A 19739-nucleotide genomic window follows, 5' to 3' on the forward strand; every position below is an offset into this window, starting at 1 on the left:
TTCTGTTTCACTTTCCCAGACCCGGGGCAGGGGCCAAGCCCTTGCAAGTCAAAGGAACCCAGGACTCGCTCTCTTTCCTCTGCGTTCGCGCAGCCTCCAACTGCATCTCCGGCTTCGCGAGGCGAGCCCGACCCAGCCAACCTCCCCGGGATCCGCCCACCCGCCGCGGTTTCCATGGCGACCCGATGGCGCCGCGTTCCTCAGCCTTAGGGCGGGGTAAGGGGCGGGGACCTACCTCTCTGTCCAGGCAGTCAGCGCCCGACATGCAAGCGGGGAGGGAATTCTCGTCCAGGACAGTCAGGCTAAGAAGTAACGTTTCTTCTTCTTCTTATTGTTATTTATTACTTTGAATACTTCTTGCGCCTATTTTTAAAAATAAACTTTAAGTGTTTCTTTGTTATTTTTGTTTGGTTCGGTGGGGAGAATATATGTGACATATTTTACTAGGATTTTTTTCTTAACATTTTATCTTCAGATTCAAATGCTTTGGACAGACTCACCGACTGCCCAACTGAGAGAATCTATGAGGTCTACCTGCCTAGCAGTTTGCCTTTGCACGGTCCTCCCGTGAGGAGTGGGAACACACAGGTATGTGACTTCTGTAACTGTCCACGCTGGGGTAGTTCCAAGGCCGTCGACTTTCTGTCCCTTTCTTGACTGTCCAGTCTCACCTTTCTCTCCAAGGACTGCTGCTTCAGCCGAATCCAGATGTGGGAGGCCAGGTTCTCAGGTGGCCTAGTGGGAATGCAAGGGCTGTGCTCTCAGAAGCATCTGGGGGTGAGCTTGCCACACAGAAGCAGAAAAAACTGTTCCAATCAACTTTCTTTATGAGAGAGACACACCTGGCTGGAGGTGCTGGTTTTTCTACTTGACAGCCCTGAGGCCTGGGCATACCTCAAAGGTGCTTCAGGTAGCTTGGTCAGCGTGTCTCAGCTAGTCAGGTCCTACCCCCGCGGTCTGTGGGCTTTTAGTTTTGGAGTGGGTATAATGGATTCCTGGGATCCTGGATGACCTCACATTCAGGGTGCTTTCTTAGGGGCACTTTGGCTATTCAAGCTGGCTGGAGGCCAAATGGAAATCTGGACATCTCAGGAAACTGGTCGATATGCTGGGTTAGTGAGGATGAGGGAGGGGGGTGTTGCTTTACTTTTCACACTAATCCAAAGAGTTACCATCTATTACCATCTCCATTTTGTAGAAGAGGAAAGGGAGGCACAGATAATTTCAGAAACTCCCAGGATCTGGCTTCCACACTCACACTCAGTACTTTGAATTTAGCTTAATTATCTTTTTCCCTAATGGAGTGTTTATTCATGCTACCTTTTGCCCACTCCTATTAATCTAGCCAAATTCATTCACTCATTTATTGGTGAGCTGTTTCATTTCTGACCCCTCCCCTGTGACTGTAGTTCCACGGGACCAGAGACAACCACATGTGTTTTATGAAGTTATGTATCTGGCATGCAATTAGGCTCCAAGGAAAGTTTGATGAGTGGATAAAGAGCAAGGAGAGTGAGTGCCTCAGAGTTTTTGCATTTATTGGATAAATTAGAAGGAGAAAGAAACATAAGTGACATTTATAATTGCCTTTTCTGGACCAGGCACCTAAGATATTTCATCCCCCTTTATTCCTGTACCATGAGATAGGAAAAGTTTAAGACCCACTTTGCCACCTCCCCCCACTCTGTTTTTATGAATGAGGAAACTGAATGTATTAGTCCGTTCTCATGCTGCTGATAAAGACATACCTGAGACTGGGTAATTTATAAAGAAAAAGAGGTTTAGTGGACTCACAGTACCACATGGCTGGGGGGGCCTCACAATCATGGCAGAAGGTGAAGGAGGAGCAAAGGCATGTCTTACATGGCAGCAGGCAATTTACTGTGTGCAAGGGAACTGGCCTTTATAAAACCATCAGATCTTGAGAGAGTTATTCACTACCACCAGAACAGTGTGGGGGAAACTGCCCCCATGATTCAGTTACCTCCCACTGGGTCCCTCCCATGACATGTGGGGATTATGGGAGCTATAATTCAAGATGATTTTTGGGTGGGGACAAAGCCAAACCATATCATTCTGCCCCTGGCTTCTCCCAAGTTTCATGTCCTCACATTCTGAAACCAATCAGGCCTTCCCAACAGTTCCGCAAAGTCTTAATTCATTTCAGCATTAACTCAAAAGTCCACAGTCTCATCTGAGACAAGGCAAATTCCTTCCACCAATGAGCCTGTAAAATCACAAGCAAGTTAGTTAATTTCTAGATACAATGGGGGTAAAGGCATGGGATAAATACACCCTTTCCAAATGGGAGAAACTGGCCAAAACAAAGGGACTTATAGGCCCCATGTAAGTCTGAAATCCAATGGGGCAGTCATTAAACCTTAAAGTTCCAAAATGATCTCCTTTGACTTTATGCCTCAAATCCAGGTCATGCTGATGCAAGAGATGGGCTCCCACAACCTTGGACATCTCTGCTTGTGTGGCTTTGCAGGGTACAGACCCCCTCCCAGCTGCTTTCACAGCTGGTGTTGAGTGTCTGCAGCATTTGGTGCATGGTGTAAGCTGTTAGTAGATCTACCATTCTGTGATCTGGAGAATGACTGCCCTATTGGATTTCAGACTTACATGGGGCCTATAGCCCCTTTGTCTTGGCCAAATTTCTTCCATGTGGAAAGGGTGTATTTATCCAATGCCTTTACCCCCATTGTATCTAGAAATTAACTAACTTGCTTGTGATTTCACAGGCCCTCTTCTCATAGCTCCACTGGGCAGTGCCCCAGTGGGGACTCTGTGTGGGGGCTTCAGTGGCTTCAACCCACATTTCCCTTTCACACTGCCCTGGGAGAGGTTCTCCATGAGGGCCCTGCCCCTCCAGCAAACTTCTGCCTGGACATTCAGGTGTTTCCATACATCCTCTGAAATATAGGCAGTGGTTCCCAAACCTCAGTTCTTGGCTTTTGTGTACCCGCAGGCTCAACACCACGTGGAAGCTGCCAAGGATTGGGGCCTGCATCATTTGAAGCCACAGCCCAAGCTGTACCTTGGTCCCTTTTAGCCATGGCTAGAGCAGCTGGGACACAGGGCACCAAGTCCCTGGGCTACACATAGCAAAGGGGCCTGGGATCTGGCTCAGGAAAACATTTTTCCTCCTAGGTGATGGGAGGGACTTCCACAAAGCTCTGTGACATGCCCTGGAGACATTTTTCCCATTGTCTTGGTAATTAACATTTGGCTCCTTGTTACTTACGCAAATTTCTGCAGCCAGCTTTAATTTGCCCCCAGAAAATGGGGTTTTCTTTTCTATCACATTGCCAGGCTGCAAATTTTCTGAACTGTTATGCTCTGCTTCCTCTGCAACACTTTGCTGCTTAGAATATTCTTCCACCAGATACCCCAAATCATCTCTCTCAAGTTCAAAGTTCCACAGATCCCTGGGGCAGGGGCAAAATGCTGCCAATCTCTTTGCATAGCAGGAGTGACCTTTACTCCAGTTCCCAACAAGTTCCTTATCTCCATCTGAGACCACGTTAGCCTGGACTTTATTGTCTGTATCACTATTGGCATTTTGGTCAAAGCCATTCATTTAGTCTCTAGGAAGTTCCAAACTTTCCCACATCTTCCTGTCTTCTGAGCCCTCCAAGTCTCTAGGAAGTTCCAAACTTTCCCATATTTTCCTGTCTTCTTCCGAACTCTTCAAATGGTTCCTAGCTCTGCCTGTTACCCACTTCCAAATTTGCTTCCACATTTTCAGGTATCTTTACAGCAGCACCCCACTCTGCAGTACCAATTTACTGTATTAGTCTGTTCTCACACTGCTAATAAAGACATACCTGAGAATGGGTAATTCACAAAGAAAAAGAGGTTTAACAGTTTTGAAATGAGAGAGTTCCCTAATCCCCTTAGCAGGATGTGTGACAGGAGTGTGGCTTGCCCCTGACAGAAGAGGGAGCATGCAGACAGGCAGGAGCGGGGGGAGCACTATAGGCTCCAGCCCTGCAGTAGCGTCTAGTGTCTAGGGGTGGGTGCCTGTGGCCGCAGTGTTACGAAGCTCTCTTAGCCTTGCCATCCACAGATGGCTTGAATGTTAAACAGCTCAATGAACCCTCTGCCTTTTTGCAAGGGTAGAGGTGCGGTGTGACAGCTTTCTATATCCTGAGCTCTTGCCCAGCATCCCAGAAAATCGGGTCACACATGGGCTTGATGGATGAATGCGAAGTTTTATTGAGTGGTGGAGCTGGCTTTCAGTGGGATGGATTGGGAGCTGGAAGGAGGGGATGGAATGGGAAGATGATCTTCCCCTGGAGTTGGGCTGTCCAGTGGCCTAACTCCTCTCCAACCACCCCCAGCCCAACTCCTCTTGGTGTTCAGACGTTCCTCCTCTTCTCTTTTTCTCTGCCACATCGTTTGCTGTCTGTCTGCTTGTCTCATCTCTTTGTCTGCTGGTCTGCTCTGGATCCTGGGGTTTAGGGTTTACATGGGTACAGGATAGGGAGCATGGTGGTCCAAAAAGTAACTTTTTGGGTGCGAAAACAGAAACGCCTATCCTCGTTTAGGGCCATGGGTCTTTAGGCTTGAGAGTGGGGACTTTGCCAGAGAACTACCCTCTTCTACTCAGTGTTTCCCTGTCTACTGTCTGTATCAGTTCCACATGGCTAGGGAGGCCTCACAATCATGGTGGAAGGTGAAGGAGGAGCAAAGCTATGTCTTACATGGCAGCAGGCAAGAGAGTGTGTGCGGGGGAACTGCCCTTTGTAAAACCATCAGATCTTTGAGACTTATTCACTATCAGGAGAACAGCATGGGAAAACCCACCACCATGATTCAATTACCTCCCACAGCGTCCCTCTGATGACACATGGGGATTATTGGAGCTACAATTCAAGATGAGATTTGGGTGGGGACCCAGCCAAACTGTATAACTGAGGTTGAGTCATTTACCTAAAGGGACATTGATAGCTCATGGTAGACCTGGGATTTAAACCCAAGATTATTTGCCTGACTCTAGAATCCACACATATTCTTTAAATATTTTAAAAAGTTAATTAATATTTATTTATTTATTTTTTGAGACAGAGTCTTGCTCTGTCGCCCAGACTGGCATGCAGTGGCATGATCTTGGCTCACTGCAACCTCCACCTCCAGGGTTTTAAGAGATTCTCGTGCCTCAGCCTCTTGAGTAGCTGAGATTACAGATGCACACCACCATGCCTGGCTAATTTTTGTATTTTTAGTAGAGATGGGGTTTCACCATCTTGGCCAGGCTGGTCTCGAACTCAGGTGATCAACCCACCTTGGCCTCCCAAAGTGCTGGGTTGCAGCTATGAACCACTTTGCCCAACTTAATTAATTAATATTTAAAGATGAGGTATCACTCTGTTGCTAAGACTGTAGTGCAGAGGCTTTTCACAGGTGCAGTCATGGCTCACTACAGTCTTGAACTCCTGGGCTCAAGTGATCCTCCCACCTCAGCCTCTCAAATAGCTGGGATTACAGGCACATGCCACTGTGCTTGGCAGAATCCATATTTTTTTAATGTGCTGTGCTACCTGCTGGAGCTTCCAGAATGATGAAGTAGTGGCCAAGGGGACGGTGGAATTTTTTTTTTCCTGAGTGAAAAGTTACAAATGAAAATTTGATTCTTTAGATCAAATTAGATTGATTCTTTAGCTAGTCAACAAGAGTGTGTTGAGGTTCCATCATATATACTGGGCATGAGAGGAGAGATAAAATACATGTAAAACAACAAAGTACTGAGGCTGGGGAAGAGAGTTCTTCATTTAGAGGAGACTGTTCTCTCACCTGGGTCCTGGCTTAGAGAATCCTGAAGCTTTGGCCTTCAAGTAGGGGTGGAGAAAATGAGGAGAGTTTTATCCATCAGCTGCTTCCATTATAGACTTGCCTGAGATGGAATTGCAGGTTGTTTTGTTTTGTTATTTTAAATGAGACAGATATTGTATAAGCACCAGAAATAGAACAATGGTGTCTATTAGATGTGAGGAGGGAAGGTCTTGTTTTGGAATATGTAGTGTTATTTTATTTTATTTTTTTATTTGTTTCTTTTTTTTTTTTCAGATGAAAGTCTCGCTCTGTTGCCCAGGCTGGATGGAGTGCAGTGGTGCAATCTCGGCTCACTGCAACCTCTGCCTCTAGGGTTCAAGTGATTCTCCAGCTTCAGCCTCCCAAATAGCTGGGACTACAGGCACGCTCCACCACGCCTGGCTAATTTTTGTATTTTTAGTAGAGATGGGGTTTCACCATGTTGGCCAGGCTGGTATTGAATTCCTGACCTCAAGTGATCTACCTGCTTTGGCCTCCAAAAGTGCTAAGATTACAGATGTGAACCACTGTGCCTAGCTTTTTTTTTTTTTTTTAAATGTCTGCATTGCACATTGTTTTCCGGTTTATTGTACTAGAAGAAGAAACTATTTTGTGTTCTAATAATTTACCGCTGTGCAGGTAGTTTGGCTTTTGATAAAAGACAACCTCTGTTTCCAGTTTGTAACTGATGTATCATTCTCCTTGTTTCCCCTGCCCGTAATTTAATGTGGTTACAGTTCTGTTTTCTTTCCTTAAATTCACTTGCTGCTTTTCTCCCCACTCTCTCTCTCAATGTCAGCAGTTTTGCGTGAAGCCTTCCCTTTGCCTCTCCCTTGACTTCTACTCTGCCTGCTACAATCTTTGGGGATTACAGCCCACTAAGCAGTCCCATTGGCCATTCTGGAGAAAGCAAGCATCTTTTTCATGCCTGTAGGTGGCATGTACCCTGTGTGCATGTGACTGCACCCTGTGTGCATGTGACTGCACCCTGTGTACATGTGACTGCACCCTGTGGAGGAGCTGGGAGGCAAAGTTTATTTCTTGAAAGTTTTCAGTGTCTTGCAAGGAACAGCTGTGGACACAGTGAAGCACAGAGGTCCAAAGAGAAATTCTGTCGTTCAAGAAGGAATGAAATAAAGGCTTATTAAGCTACTATCTGTTTATCTATATACACCGACACTGTCAGTTGTATACCATGCTCTTAAGTAACTGCAAACCATAATTGTAAAACTTTTTTTTTTTTCTGTATGGCTTCCGATATTTTCTTTTCCATGGGCAGACCAGTTTATTTGTGTTTGAATTGATGGCTTATCAATTTGAGTTCTAAAAACACAACTTGAGCTATACATTGCTTATGACAATGCAGAGCCAGCTAAATAATGAAAAGTGAAAGGTAACATATCCAAGAGTTATGAAAAGCAAGACCTCTGAAACCAGTAGGCTTGGGCTGAAATTCTGGCTTTTCCATCTACAGCTATGTGACCTTGGGCAAGTTACTTAACCTATCTGTGCTTCTGTTTTCAGAGCATTAAGTGCTATGTGTTAACAGCTACTGTTATTATTGTTGTTGTTATTATTATTACACGTTTTTCATATATCTCACTGGACCCTGATTTTATATACATATATACGTACATATAAATATATGTACACCCACACACACACACATGCATACACCCACACACTAAGGGTTTTTTTGTTTTTTTTTTTCAATTTAAGTACTAGTTTTTGGGTTTCTGAGGTCCTAAGTATACAGTGATACTAATTATACATTGGTACAATTTCCTGACAATGGGTCTTCATGCTGTTGTTGTTTACAGTGAGAAAGCTGTGGAAAGAACGCTGGGCTTCCAAAAGCCACGGGTTCCTTTATAAGTTGGCCACTTACTTCTTGTGGGCATAGCTATGGTCCTACTCTCTGGATCTGAGTGTCCATCTCTGATAAGTGACAGGAACAAGCGGCCTAGACAATAGCTAAATCATCTTTACTCCACTGTGGCCTTAATGACACCCTTATCTGCATCATGATAAAAAATAAGGTTAGTGCAAGGCAATGTGCAATGTAATGAGAAAAGGGTAAAAAGTTGAGACCATGAATGGTCTTCAGACTAATTTCCACAGTCCCAGTATCTCGCTCCTTGAATTCACTCATCTGTTTAGTGTTATTTAGTCCAGTCTACTGAGATTATTGATTGGGCCCAGCCTAGATGAAATGTTATTGACTTCAAAGAAGAGCTGAAGAATAAAGAGGCTTCTCATTCTTCGGCTTTGCTAGAGTGTGAAAACCAGACCCTTTGGGAGTTCACGTTGTTGCTGAGAACAACCAGTTCAATATCCCAGCGGAATCATGGCTACCTTCAGTTATGGAGTCGGGCTGACTTCATGTTTGTTGATCAGTTATTTATGAAGCACATTCTATGTGGTTAAAAGTGTTACTGGTGCTCTAAAAATATGAAAGAAAAAAAACCCATAACCTACTATATGTGCCCTAAATCAGAGAGACTAGATGTGGCTAACTTAAAAATTAGATACATCATTAAGTCAAGGAAAGACTGAGGATCTGTCCAGATTGAAGGAGACTAAAGAGGCATGGCAACTAAATGCAATGTGTGAATTGGAACTGAATCCTTTGCTAGAAAGGACATTACTGGAACAATTGGTGAATATTGAATGGAGTATGAGGAGAAGATGGTCATAATGTATCAATGTTACTTTCCTGGTTTTGCTGGCTACATTGTAAAGTATGAAAGATAAAGTCCTTGTTTGTAGAAAATCTACACTAAATTTTTCAGGGATGATGGACTATTAGGTTGGCAACTTACTCTCAAGGGGATAAAATGACTTTTTAGTTGGGGTGACTGACCAGCCTTGTCTGTCTAGGATAGTCTCAGTTTCAGCATTGATGGCCATGTGTCAGGGAAATCCCTCAGTTCCAGGTAAATAGGGATGGTTAGTTACCCTATTTATACTATAAATAGGGTTTCAAAATGTTTCAAAATAAATATTTTTGTAAAACATTAGACAACTCAAGAAATGAAAATGAAAATTCTAATGACCAATATAATAAGCATGAATAAAGAAGCAATACATGATAGTTTCTAAGCAATGTACAGACACTAAGTGGTATCGTTGGTAGACGGTGTCATTCATGGTGAGCTGGAATGGTCAGATATGGTAGATGATACTACACGAGGGATTACAGGTGTGCTGCCAGTCTGAGGATGTCCCACTACTGTGGTGCAATGTAGACAGGGCTCTTATCATGCATGACCTTGCTGTTCTCAACCAGGCTGACCTTGAAGAAGTCACTTCATCATTCTAAGCCTCAGTCCCCTGATCTGCAAAGTAAGAATATTGTATAAAAGATTTCAAATGTTTTTTCGTGGCAGTTGAATCCTTTCCTTAAAGGAAGTCTTGCCATTTAAAATGTACTAGAATTGCTCTAGTTGAAATGCATGAGGGGTTTCAAATCCTGGAGTTCCCTTGGCCCCTTCCAAGCCCCTTCTGTCATGGTCTCTGATTTTCCTTGCAAATGTGGAGCTCTGCAGAATGCGTTGCGAAAACCACTGGGCTAAAAAGGATTTCTTTGTCATTTGTAATCACTTCTTTGCCTTCTAAGATAGATGGCTCCTTTTTCTCCTGGAAAATTCCATGATGCAAATATCTGTTACTTCCAGAACAGACATGATGTCTTCAGAAATTATTTGTCAAAGTTCTTAAATACATGTTTCAGAGAAAGTGTCTGTTTAGTGTTATTTAGTATCAGCATTTTGTGTATAAGATTATAACTTCTTGTCATTTAGCAACACCTAAACATACATTTATTTATGAGATTGATTTCCTATTGGGCATAGAGACAAATGCAGCCTGAGAACACTAAACAGGGGTCAGGGAAGGGGGAGAGTACAGGCTAAGTCCAGGCCAACATGGACCATGACTTTTTTAATATAAGGTCATGGTTTCATCCTGAAATTTTTTCTCCAAAACTGACATGACAGTCATACTTTTTGTCATTATACTTTTAGTATAAGGATTAAGAAAATACACAATGTCAAAAGGCTTCTCAGAGTTCAGATGTTATTTGCATGTGAATATATATTTCATGAATTGCAGTGTTATTTGTTTATTATTCAGGCATTTTTTTAGCTCACATAAGGATTCTCCAATGACTTGCAGCAACTGTGACTCGCTCCACCCCCGGGGGTCTGCAGCCCTTGGCCTGGGCCAGTTTCTTCTGACCAAATTCGCTCATCTGGAAGCCTTCACACATGCTGTTGCTTCTTCCTGAAACCGCATGTGTTTAAAAAATGTCTTTTTTAAAAAATTTGCAGATAAATCCATTACCTCCCATACAGACTGGACATTCTCCACGGAATGAAGCAGACATGCCTCAATCCCCTGGCCTAAAGCTCTTGTGAGCCAAGTGTGTAACTTACTATGAAAGCATTGGGATCCTCACGGGTGATTCTTCCAGAAATGGCAGCCAATCAGTGTTGATGGCTTCCCAAGACACCCAAGTGAACGCCACAGAACGTCAGACCTTCAGGCTGAGGAGCCCTCAGGCATTACCTCATTATTTAGCAAACGGAAAGAAACCTCTGCTCCTTGAAGTGTCCGAAGTGGGAGAAGCAGAGCAATACTGGGACCAGAGGGCCCAGTGGGGGCCCAAGAGAAATTGCTGCCCGACTGAATGGCATCTCCATATGGTGACTGATGCCTTGGTTCCTGGGACACAGAAGCTGAGTCATGTTATAAATTGGGCCCAGAAGTTCTCATCCAGCTCTCCTGAAGAGCACAAGTTGAAAAGTCCCAAAACTTCTATAGGACTCCCTTGGTCTAACTTTTGCCGAAGTTCAAATGCTCTAGGAAATAAGAAAAAGGGTTATCTGAGATCATCTGATTCTCCCCCTCTGCTCAGAGACCAGTCCAGTACCCAAAAGCATATTCATAGTTTCCCTTTAAGCTCCCAGAATAACTTGTCAGAAATCGCCTTGTCTTTGGAATTTTCAAATTCCTTCCTGAAGGATTTTCCTGGCTATCAGTCTTGTGGGTGGCAAGAAACTATAGTTAGGAATGAGAGGGAGGGAGGAGCTGCCATGCCCCCTGCTAAAAGCCTTAAGCAGGAAGATTCTGCTCAGCAAAAATATGACAGGGCAGGAAATAGACATATTCAGAACCCAGTGAGGATGAGATGTCTCCTGAGAGGTCAGGGTTCAGCCACAACTCAGATACACTTATGTAGATGGTAAGGTTTTAGAGGAGACTGGGCAGAGCCCACCAAGAAATGGTTACTTCTGGAATCCACTGACAGACAGCTCAGAGGAGGAACTTTTAGATGAACCTGGAGAGGGAAGGGAACTCTCAGAAGGGGTGTTCTAGGCAGGAAATGCAGAGTTTCCGGGAACTTCCTTATCTCCCACAAGGGGTAGCACACTGGTGCCAGAAATCACTGTGCTGGAAAGTCGTGTTTCCTCTCCTGGAGACACACCGCTGGGGGAGGATGTCAGGGTGGAGTTCAGAGTAAAGCCTGCAGGGATGCACAGGTTGACATCTGCAGAGGTGATGACCCCATCCAGAGGCTGCCTGAGGGTCAACACACAGCCCCCTGCGACAGCTCCAATGGATGGAGAAAGGAATCAGACAACACAGTGTTCACTTTAAGCTCCCCCCAGATCGATACTAATAAAAATGAATGGAGACATGCCACTACAAGGACAGAAGGAGAGATTGATGGGGAGAGTACCAAGAGGCGGTCAGAGCAGTTGTGTGCAGAGTTCTGTTAAAAGCAGCCCTTGGCCAGGCGTGGTGGCTCACGCCTGTAATCCCAACACTTTGAGCGGCTGAACTGAGATGGGTGGATCGTGAGGTCAGAAGTGCAAGACCAGCCTTGCCAACATGGCGAAATCCCATCTCTACTAAAAATATAAAAATTAGCCGAGTGTGGTGGCTCATGCCTGTAATCTTAGCTGCTCGGGAGGCTGAGGCAGGAGAATTGCTTGAAGCTGAGAGGCAGAGGTTGCAGTGAGCTGAGATTGCGCCACTGCACTCCAGCCTGGGCTACAGAGAGGGACTCCATCTCAAAAAAAAAAGCAGCCCTCTTGGAGATAACTCTGAGGCAGTTTGATCTAGCACATCCTGAAAGTTATCCGGGCCCTCAAGTTGCCACCCTCTTGCTGAATATGTTGGAGGGCCCCCTGGAGAATGTGGCCTTTCATGTACATTCAGGTTCTGGTACCTTCCATGAACCCACTGCAGATGGCACATGGTATGTGCAGGGCAGCACTTGGTTTCACCATTTGCCACCACCTGGGATGCACAGAAGATTAGTGCAGACACCCTGAGTGGAGACCCAAGGAAATAGCTCAAGAGCAAAAGGAAAAGCCGCTGCCTTCAATTTATCCCACTTCCAGGGACTTTTTCACAACTGGTGTGAAGGGATCCTTGCCATTCCAGGATGTCCGTGATAGCCTCTCTTGGAGTAATGACCCATCACATAAACCAGAGGATGGGGCCGGTGTACTGGAGACATATTTCTGCTATTTGCGTGTGCGGAGCAGTATCAGGGGTCTCTTTTCAGAAGAGGGAAACTCCTCTTTACCTTTCCAGGTGCCTAGACTGTCTGAATCAGAGTCAGTTATCGTATCTCCAGGAGGGAAAGGCAGGTCTGAAGGGGCCGGCCTAGAAGGGAAGACACAACAGTGGAGAGATGGAAGCAGGAGCAAGGCAGCCATGGAAGGTGAGGGGAGTGTCCACCCCCAAGGAGGAGGCTGGGCCAAAGAGGCAGCTCTAGAGGTGAACAGCTTCTAGAAGCCTGAAGGCTACTATGGTATGAAATGAGAGCTGGGCAAAAAAGTCTCATGAGCAGCAATTTGTTGGCACTTGTATAACCTGTCACATGGCCACTGGGGATGAGACACAGACCTCCAGGCCTCTGGCTTCATCACATACTCAGTGTTATTAAGACCTCTAGGCTTCATTTTCCATAAACATCAAATGGGGATAATTATCAGCATATAGTATATACTGTAAGATGCTGTGCCAATATTTATTGTACTTTGTCAGACCAAAAGCCATTAGCTGCTTAAAAGTAATCTTAGTAAATCGTTATTCTGAAAGGTAAAAGCTACAGCATTTTTCTGATTGGATCTGCCTCTCTCTGAGGTGCTGGCATTTTCCATGAGCATGATGATTCTATTCATTTTGCTGTCTTGTAGTTTGTATGGAAATAAGCATTATATGCCTTTCATCTGAAATACATTTTAATAACCCAGCATTAGAAAATAGAAATTTGCCTTTCCAGTTTGAATGCTATGTAGATTAAAAACAAAGATTAATTCCTTTTTCTTTCATAGAATAAACCCAGATTAGGAATATAAAACATTTTGCTAGATCTTAATGAAAAAATATTCTTATTTGAATTCACTTTCCTTGTTTTTTGGAACTAGGTTACATGATTTGTTGTGAACAGTAGTAAAATATAACATTTCAAAGCTATTTTGAGAACCAACTGAAATGGTAGAAGATACAGATTATCAAAATATGCTTATAATATTTTTATAGTATTTGCGAGGTGGAGGGACATGCCTTTTATTAGTACAATTAACAGAGTATATCTGCAAAATAAAATCTATGTGCTTAATATGAAATGTGAAAGATTTGCAACTTCTTATTTCATATTTTTAGGGTGGTTATATTCTACTACCCCCAAAATAATATTCAGAATGACCAGCTCTAGAAGGTCCCGAGAAATGTCTGATATGGCGTGTTCATCTAATAAACGTGGAGAGGTAAAGCCAAGGTTTGACCATTCTTTTGTTTTGTTACATAATATTAGTATTTTAAACATTTCGACATTTCAACATTGGCAATATTCTGAGAAATTAGTTAGTATTCCAGTTTATACAGTGCGGTAAAATTGATTATGTATTGAAGGTCTACCATGTGTAAGATACTGTACCAGGGGAAGAAGAGATGCCTACTCCAGAGGATGAAGTTCTGTAAGACAAGTGCATATAAAGTGCCTGGGGAGCAAAAGAGGGAGAAGTGATTGTCCTGGTGGAGTCAGTCAAGGTTTCATTTTGGAGATCAAAGTGAGGGGGTGTTTGAAGGATGGCGAGGAGTTCAACAGGTCAGAAAACGAATACCAGTTGGTAGAAATAGCATGAGCATAGTCATAGAGGAAGGTTGTGTGGATTTGGTTGAGAAAGTACAGAGTTGTCCAATATCGTTGCATTTACTAGTCAGTATTATTTTGATTGCAAGTGATAGAAGTGCTACTCAAACTAGTGGGACAACAGAAAAATGTATGGCTTGCTTATCTGAAAATCTGTTGAGGCTTCATCCAGCAACTCTGCACAGTGATATCAATTCAGTACTCAACTTTTCTCCATTTCTTCACTTTGCTTCCTTCCAAGATGGCAAAAACCTTTATATTTTTCATACTGTATTTGGCCTCAGGCAATCTTCCATAGATGCATTTCTTAAAGGAAACTCCTCCAAAGATTTCATCAGCTTTGTTTTGTGTTTCTTCTGGTCTCCTTTTAACCAGTGTTGGTATACAGAAAATGAAGTCAAAGATTTGGATGAATCATGGCTCTGCCACTTGTTAACTGAATATCTTTGGTTGAGTTTCTTAAGCTCTTTGAGATTTAGTTTTGTCATCTATAAAATGGGTATAATATTTGTCTCACCTGCTTTAAAGGATGATTTTGAAGATTATATAAATACAGTATATGGAAGAGCTTTGAGAATTATAATTGGCAAAACCAGTATTAACAATATGGCTATTTGGTACATGGTAACTTATCCGAGAACTAAATGATCTTGTTGGCATATGTTTATATCCCTTTTGTAAAACATTCCCATGTCATCATTGTTATCAGTATCAGCATCATCAAATCAGTATATGTTTATTATGTGCTTAGTCCATGTGTGCCAAGCAAGCTGATTTTTTCTCATATTAAATTGCAGTCATCATGTACTATTAGTTGACATATTTGTATGGTGTTTTTGAGCTTTATAGCATGAAATCCATTTTTCTTATTTCATCCAATGTCTTTGGAAAGTGTAAGTGGCCCAATTATCTGAAACAAAATTTATCAAAAGCACTTTTCCCTGAGAACCGTTTTTGTCCCCTCCAGTGATGAGTTTAGCAATAGAAATCTTTTGTCCTTGTAAGTTCTTAGGACCCACAGCCAGTGTAAGTGAAGAGCTTGAACCTTATGTCTTGAACCCAGATGTGGCCTCTGAACTTCAGATACATACATACACCTTTCTTGACATACTCATTTGGATGTTTCACAGGACTCCAAACTTTGCAAGTTGAAACAACATTGATCAGTCCCTGCCTCACCCCACGTGGTATTCCTGTGCCTGTGTCATGTCCTCCATCTAGTGGCCAGCCCTGTGGTGCTCCCAACTGCCCAGGCCAGAACACCGAGGCCTCTTACTCCTTCCTCTTCCTCACCATCCATACTTGGTCCATCTCTAAATCCTGTCCACTGTTACCTCCTAAGTGTTTTTGAATACAGCTATTCATCTTCATCCTCACCTTCTTACCATCAGCTCTCCCTGGAGGACTGCGACACCACCTGCCTTGTCCCCCTTAAGCAATCAGATGCTCACTCAGGCTCTCACTTTGATCTGTTCTACACACTGCCATCAAAATGAGTTTTTCAAACATCTTCGAAGGGCACTCTGCAGTGAATTGCCACTGCCCGTAGAATAAACATTGTCTACATCAGCATGTGTTTTGCATTCTGAGTGTTTCCACCCCTGCCTCTCATCCTCTTGCTCCAGCCACAGGACCTCCCTTAGTTCCGCTAGCACCATGCACTCCCTCTCACCCCAGGGCCTTTGCATTTGCTGTTCCTCCTGAATGGAGCGCCCACCCATAGCCAGCTCCTTACTTACTTAAGTGATATACTCACTCTTCAGATCTGAAATTTAGGACCCCAAGGGAGCCCCCCACCCTACCATCTTCAGAACAGATCTAGTCTATTTAACCTATTTTCTCTCAAGGCACCCTATTTTTCACTTTCAAGGAACTTACCTAAAATGTAATGGAATAGACCAGATGTGGTGGCTCATGCCTGTAATCCCAGCACTTTGGGTGGCTGAGATTGATGAATCACTTGAGGTCAAGAGTTTGAGACCAGCCTGGGCAATATGATGAAACCCCGTCTCTACTAAAAATATAAAAATTAGCCAGGTATTGTGGTGAGTGCCTGTAATCCCAGCTACTCAGGAGGCTGAGGCAGGAGAATTGCTTGAACCTGGGAAGCGGAGGTAGCAGTGACCCGAGATTGCACCACTGCACTCCAGCCTGGGTGACAGAACGAGAGTCCATCTCAAAAAAAAAAAAAAAAAAAGAAAGGAACTAGAACATGAGGAGGGTCTACAAGGGCAGTACCATGTCTGTCTAGCTCACTAGGAACTAGAAGTGCTCAATATTTATTTATTGAATAAATAAATGTAAATTTTGTAGGAAGCCACACTAATTTTTAATGGATTGCCGTCTATCATCTATTGATTATATATATGGGACATATAATATCCATACATATAGATTCCATATATACAATAACTTCCATTTTGCTAGCTTTAAGAATTAAGAGTTGGATCCTTATAAGAGAATAATCTAATCTAAATAAGTACATCTTTTTCTTTTTTTTTTTTTTTTTTTTTTTTTTTTTTTTTTTTGAAGCGGAGTCTTGCTCTGTCGCCCGGACTGGAGTGCAGTGGCCGGATCTCAGCTCACTGCAAGCTCCGCCTCCCGGGTTTACACCATTCTCCTGCCTCAGCCTCCTGAGTAGCTGGGACTACAGGCGCCCGCCACCTCGCCCGGCTAGTTTTTGTATTTTTAGTAGAGACGGGGTTTCACCGTGTTAGCCAGGATGGTCTCGATCTCCTGACCTCGTGATCCGCCCGTCTCGGCCTCCCAAAGTGCTGGGATTACAGGCTTGAGCCACCGCGCCCGGCCCATCTTTTTCTTTTAAGTACTGCTGTCCATTTAATTATTGTTAATTAACAAGTAAAAATTATATATATTATGGTGTACAACATGATGTTTTGATATATGTATACTTGTGGAATGGCAAAATCAAGCTATTTAACATATGTCATGCTTCACATACTTAATCTTTTCTGTGGTAAGAACACTTAAAATCTAATTTCTTGGCCAGACGCGGTGACTCAAGCCTGTAATCCCAGCTGTTTGGGAGGCCAAGGTGGAAGGATCACCTGAGGTGAGGAGTTTGAGATCAGCCTGGCCAACATGGTGAAACCCTATCTCTACTAAAAATTTAAAAAAAAAAAAGCCAGGCATGGTGGCGGCTGCCTGTAATCCTAGCTACTGAGGAGGCTGAGGCAGGAGAATCGCTTGAACCCGAGAGACTAAATTTGCATTGAACAGAGATCAAGCCACTGCACTCCAGTCTGGGCAACAGAGTGAGACCCTACCTCAAAACACAAACAAACAAACAAACAAAAAAAGTACTGCTTTCTTTTAATGCCATTTCTGGTTAAATTCCTTTTAAAGTACATTGGAAAGCTTTCTATCATTACAATGTATGTTAGTTGTAGTTAAATATTAGCTTGACAATTGTTTGTCATTATGAATATTCATTATTTATAGTTCTGTTTGCTCTTTTGTTATCATTGTCTATTACATCTCTGAGTCATTGCAGCTGCTTGACTCATGTCTTTTAGCCAATTTTCCTTTCAATCTGCATAGATTTGGAAATTAATTAAACATACTTATTAGGCTTATGTGTTAAATAATAGTTAATAAGGCTTTGAATGAGAACTTTCAAGGAGCAAAGTGCATGTTTCTATGATGGGTGTTTTTCTTTTTTTTTTTGGACAGGAAGTAGGATTTATTGGTGGGCATTAGGAGGGAGCAGCACATGGAGAGCCCTCATGAGTGCGGGGCCTGCCACTTGTCCCAAGGGCCGTAACTGGAGATGTGTTTGACCCCACAGCCATCTGGGATGAGTCACTTCTCAGTCACCGTATTTTCAAATCATCCGCACGATGCAGTGTTATGTTAGCATTTTCATCTGTGTCCTGGTCTGGCTTCTGGGTGCTTGAAGGAGTTGTAGGCCTGATAATCTGGGAAGAGAGATATTATTGCATATATTTGTGCCCTTAGGAGCTAAAACATTTAAAACAAAATGCTAAACTACTTGAGAATAGAACTGAAGAGAAAACAAACCAAGCATGAAATCATTCTGAGCAATTTTCCTTACCTACATATTCCAAGCATGAAATCATGCCAAGCACTATCCCTTACCTACATATTAAGTAAAATTAGATCTCAGGCAAGTAACGAATTTGTAGTGAGGAGTGGAGAAATAGAAAAAGTACCATTAATATTTACATTGAGTCCGACTGCTATATTGGTCCACGTGATAATATATGTTTCACTCCAAAAACATTTCTCACAATTATTTTTTTAAAAAATTCTGAAATAGCACTAGATTGGTTAAGTAGTTGCCCCCAGAATCCCCTTACTACTTGGGAGTGTCCTCTCCGTTACCAAGGCCTCTGCAAAGAGAATATCCAAACTCTGGCATCCTCTACGTCCAAGGCATAATTCAAAATTATTTCAGCAAAACATGATGATAGGAATATGCTTTCCCCACTGCTAAGAACCCTGGATGGGTTTTTGCTTGTCATTCTCCAGCACCTTTTTGGTTCAAGGTCGAATGCGGTGGGCTGTGTGGAGGAGAACTGCGTTCCACACAGGGATGCATGGACAGTCCGGCTGTGACTGCTGTTCTCCCATCAACAGCCGGGGTACAGCAACCTGGTCTGACTTGCTAGGCAGGTGTCCTTCCCCAGCTTCTCCAGGATTCTCCCAAACCTGTGTCATTGGATGGAGTGGATGGCCTTTCTAGGAGGGGGAAAGCCCTCTTGCATTCACAGGTCTACATTAGCTGCATTTCTCTGTTAGATCCTTTGATCAAACTCACTCCAGAATACAAAATCCTGGTCTGTGACCTAAGAGAAGGGAGATGCCCTTGAGTTCTTGGACTCACCTTTGGAGCAAAGTCAGCTGGAGGTCATGTCCAGACTGGCAGCCTCAACACAGCATTGTTTCTTTGGTAACCTGAGTAACTCCTAGCTCTTTTCTCACTTCAGGGAACAACAACATAGGCTATGACTTAACTAATTCATGTAGCAAGCTCACTGAGGCCCTCCTATGAGCTGACATCGATTTAGACTCTGGGGATACAGCAGTGAACACAACAGACAAAATCGCCTCTTCCTTCATGGAGCTTACATTCCAGAGGAGTGAGATAAAAAATAAAACCCATGAATAAATGAGTAAGCCATGGAATGTGCCAGATGATATCAGGTGTTTTGAGGAAAATAAGGCAGCAAAGGGAGACAATAGTATTGGAGGCACTGATTTTTAAATACAATGGCAGGGGTGTCTTGCTGAGATGGTAAATGAGTAAAGAACTCAGTGGGGGTTGATCTGGGAAAGGACCTTTCTGAACAGGGCCAGTGGCAAGTGCAAGGCCTCTAATTGGGAGGCTTCTTGTGTTTGTGCATCTTTTTAGAATGAATTTTCTTTTCTTTTCTTTTCTTTTTTTTTTGAGACAGAGTCTCGCTGTGTCTCCCAGGCTAGAGTGCAATGGCATGATCTCGGCTCACTGCAATCTCCGCCTCCCAGGTTCAAGCAATTCTCCTGCCTCAGCCTCCCAAGTAGCTGGGCTTACAGATGCACACCACTACATCCAGGTAATTTTTGTATTTTTAGTAGAGATAGGGTTTTACTGTGTTAGTCAGGCTGGCCTCGAACTCCTGACCTCAGGTGATCCACCTACCTCGGCCTCCCAAAGTGCTGGGATTACAGGTGTGAGCCTTTAGAAGGATTTTATGTGTATGTGTGTGCATATGCATCCTTAACAAAT

General features: G+C 43.3%; 1 long non-coding RNA gene across 1 annotated transcript; it reads left to right on the forward strand.

Annotated features, from left to right (window-relative positions):
• The first annotated feature begins 224 nt into the window (after window positions 1–224).
• On the forward strand, window positions 225–19488 carry LOC117099305. Its single transcript, XR_004443754.1, has 3 exons — window positions 225–309; window positions 476–588; window positions 19429–19488. It is a non-coding gene; the product is annotated as an uncharacterized LOC117099305 (long non-coding RNA).
• Window positions 19489–19739: the final 251 nt, after the last annotated feature.

Source organism: Trachypithecus francoisi, unplaced genomic scaffold, assembly GCF_009764315.1.
Source record: "Trachypithecus francoisi isolate TF-2019V2 unplaced genomic scaffold, Tfra_2.0 Lachesis_group16, whole genome shotgun sequence".
Lineage (NCBI taxonomy): Eukaryota > Metazoa > Chordata > Mammalia > Primates > Cercopithecidae > Trachypithecus > Trachypithecus francoisi.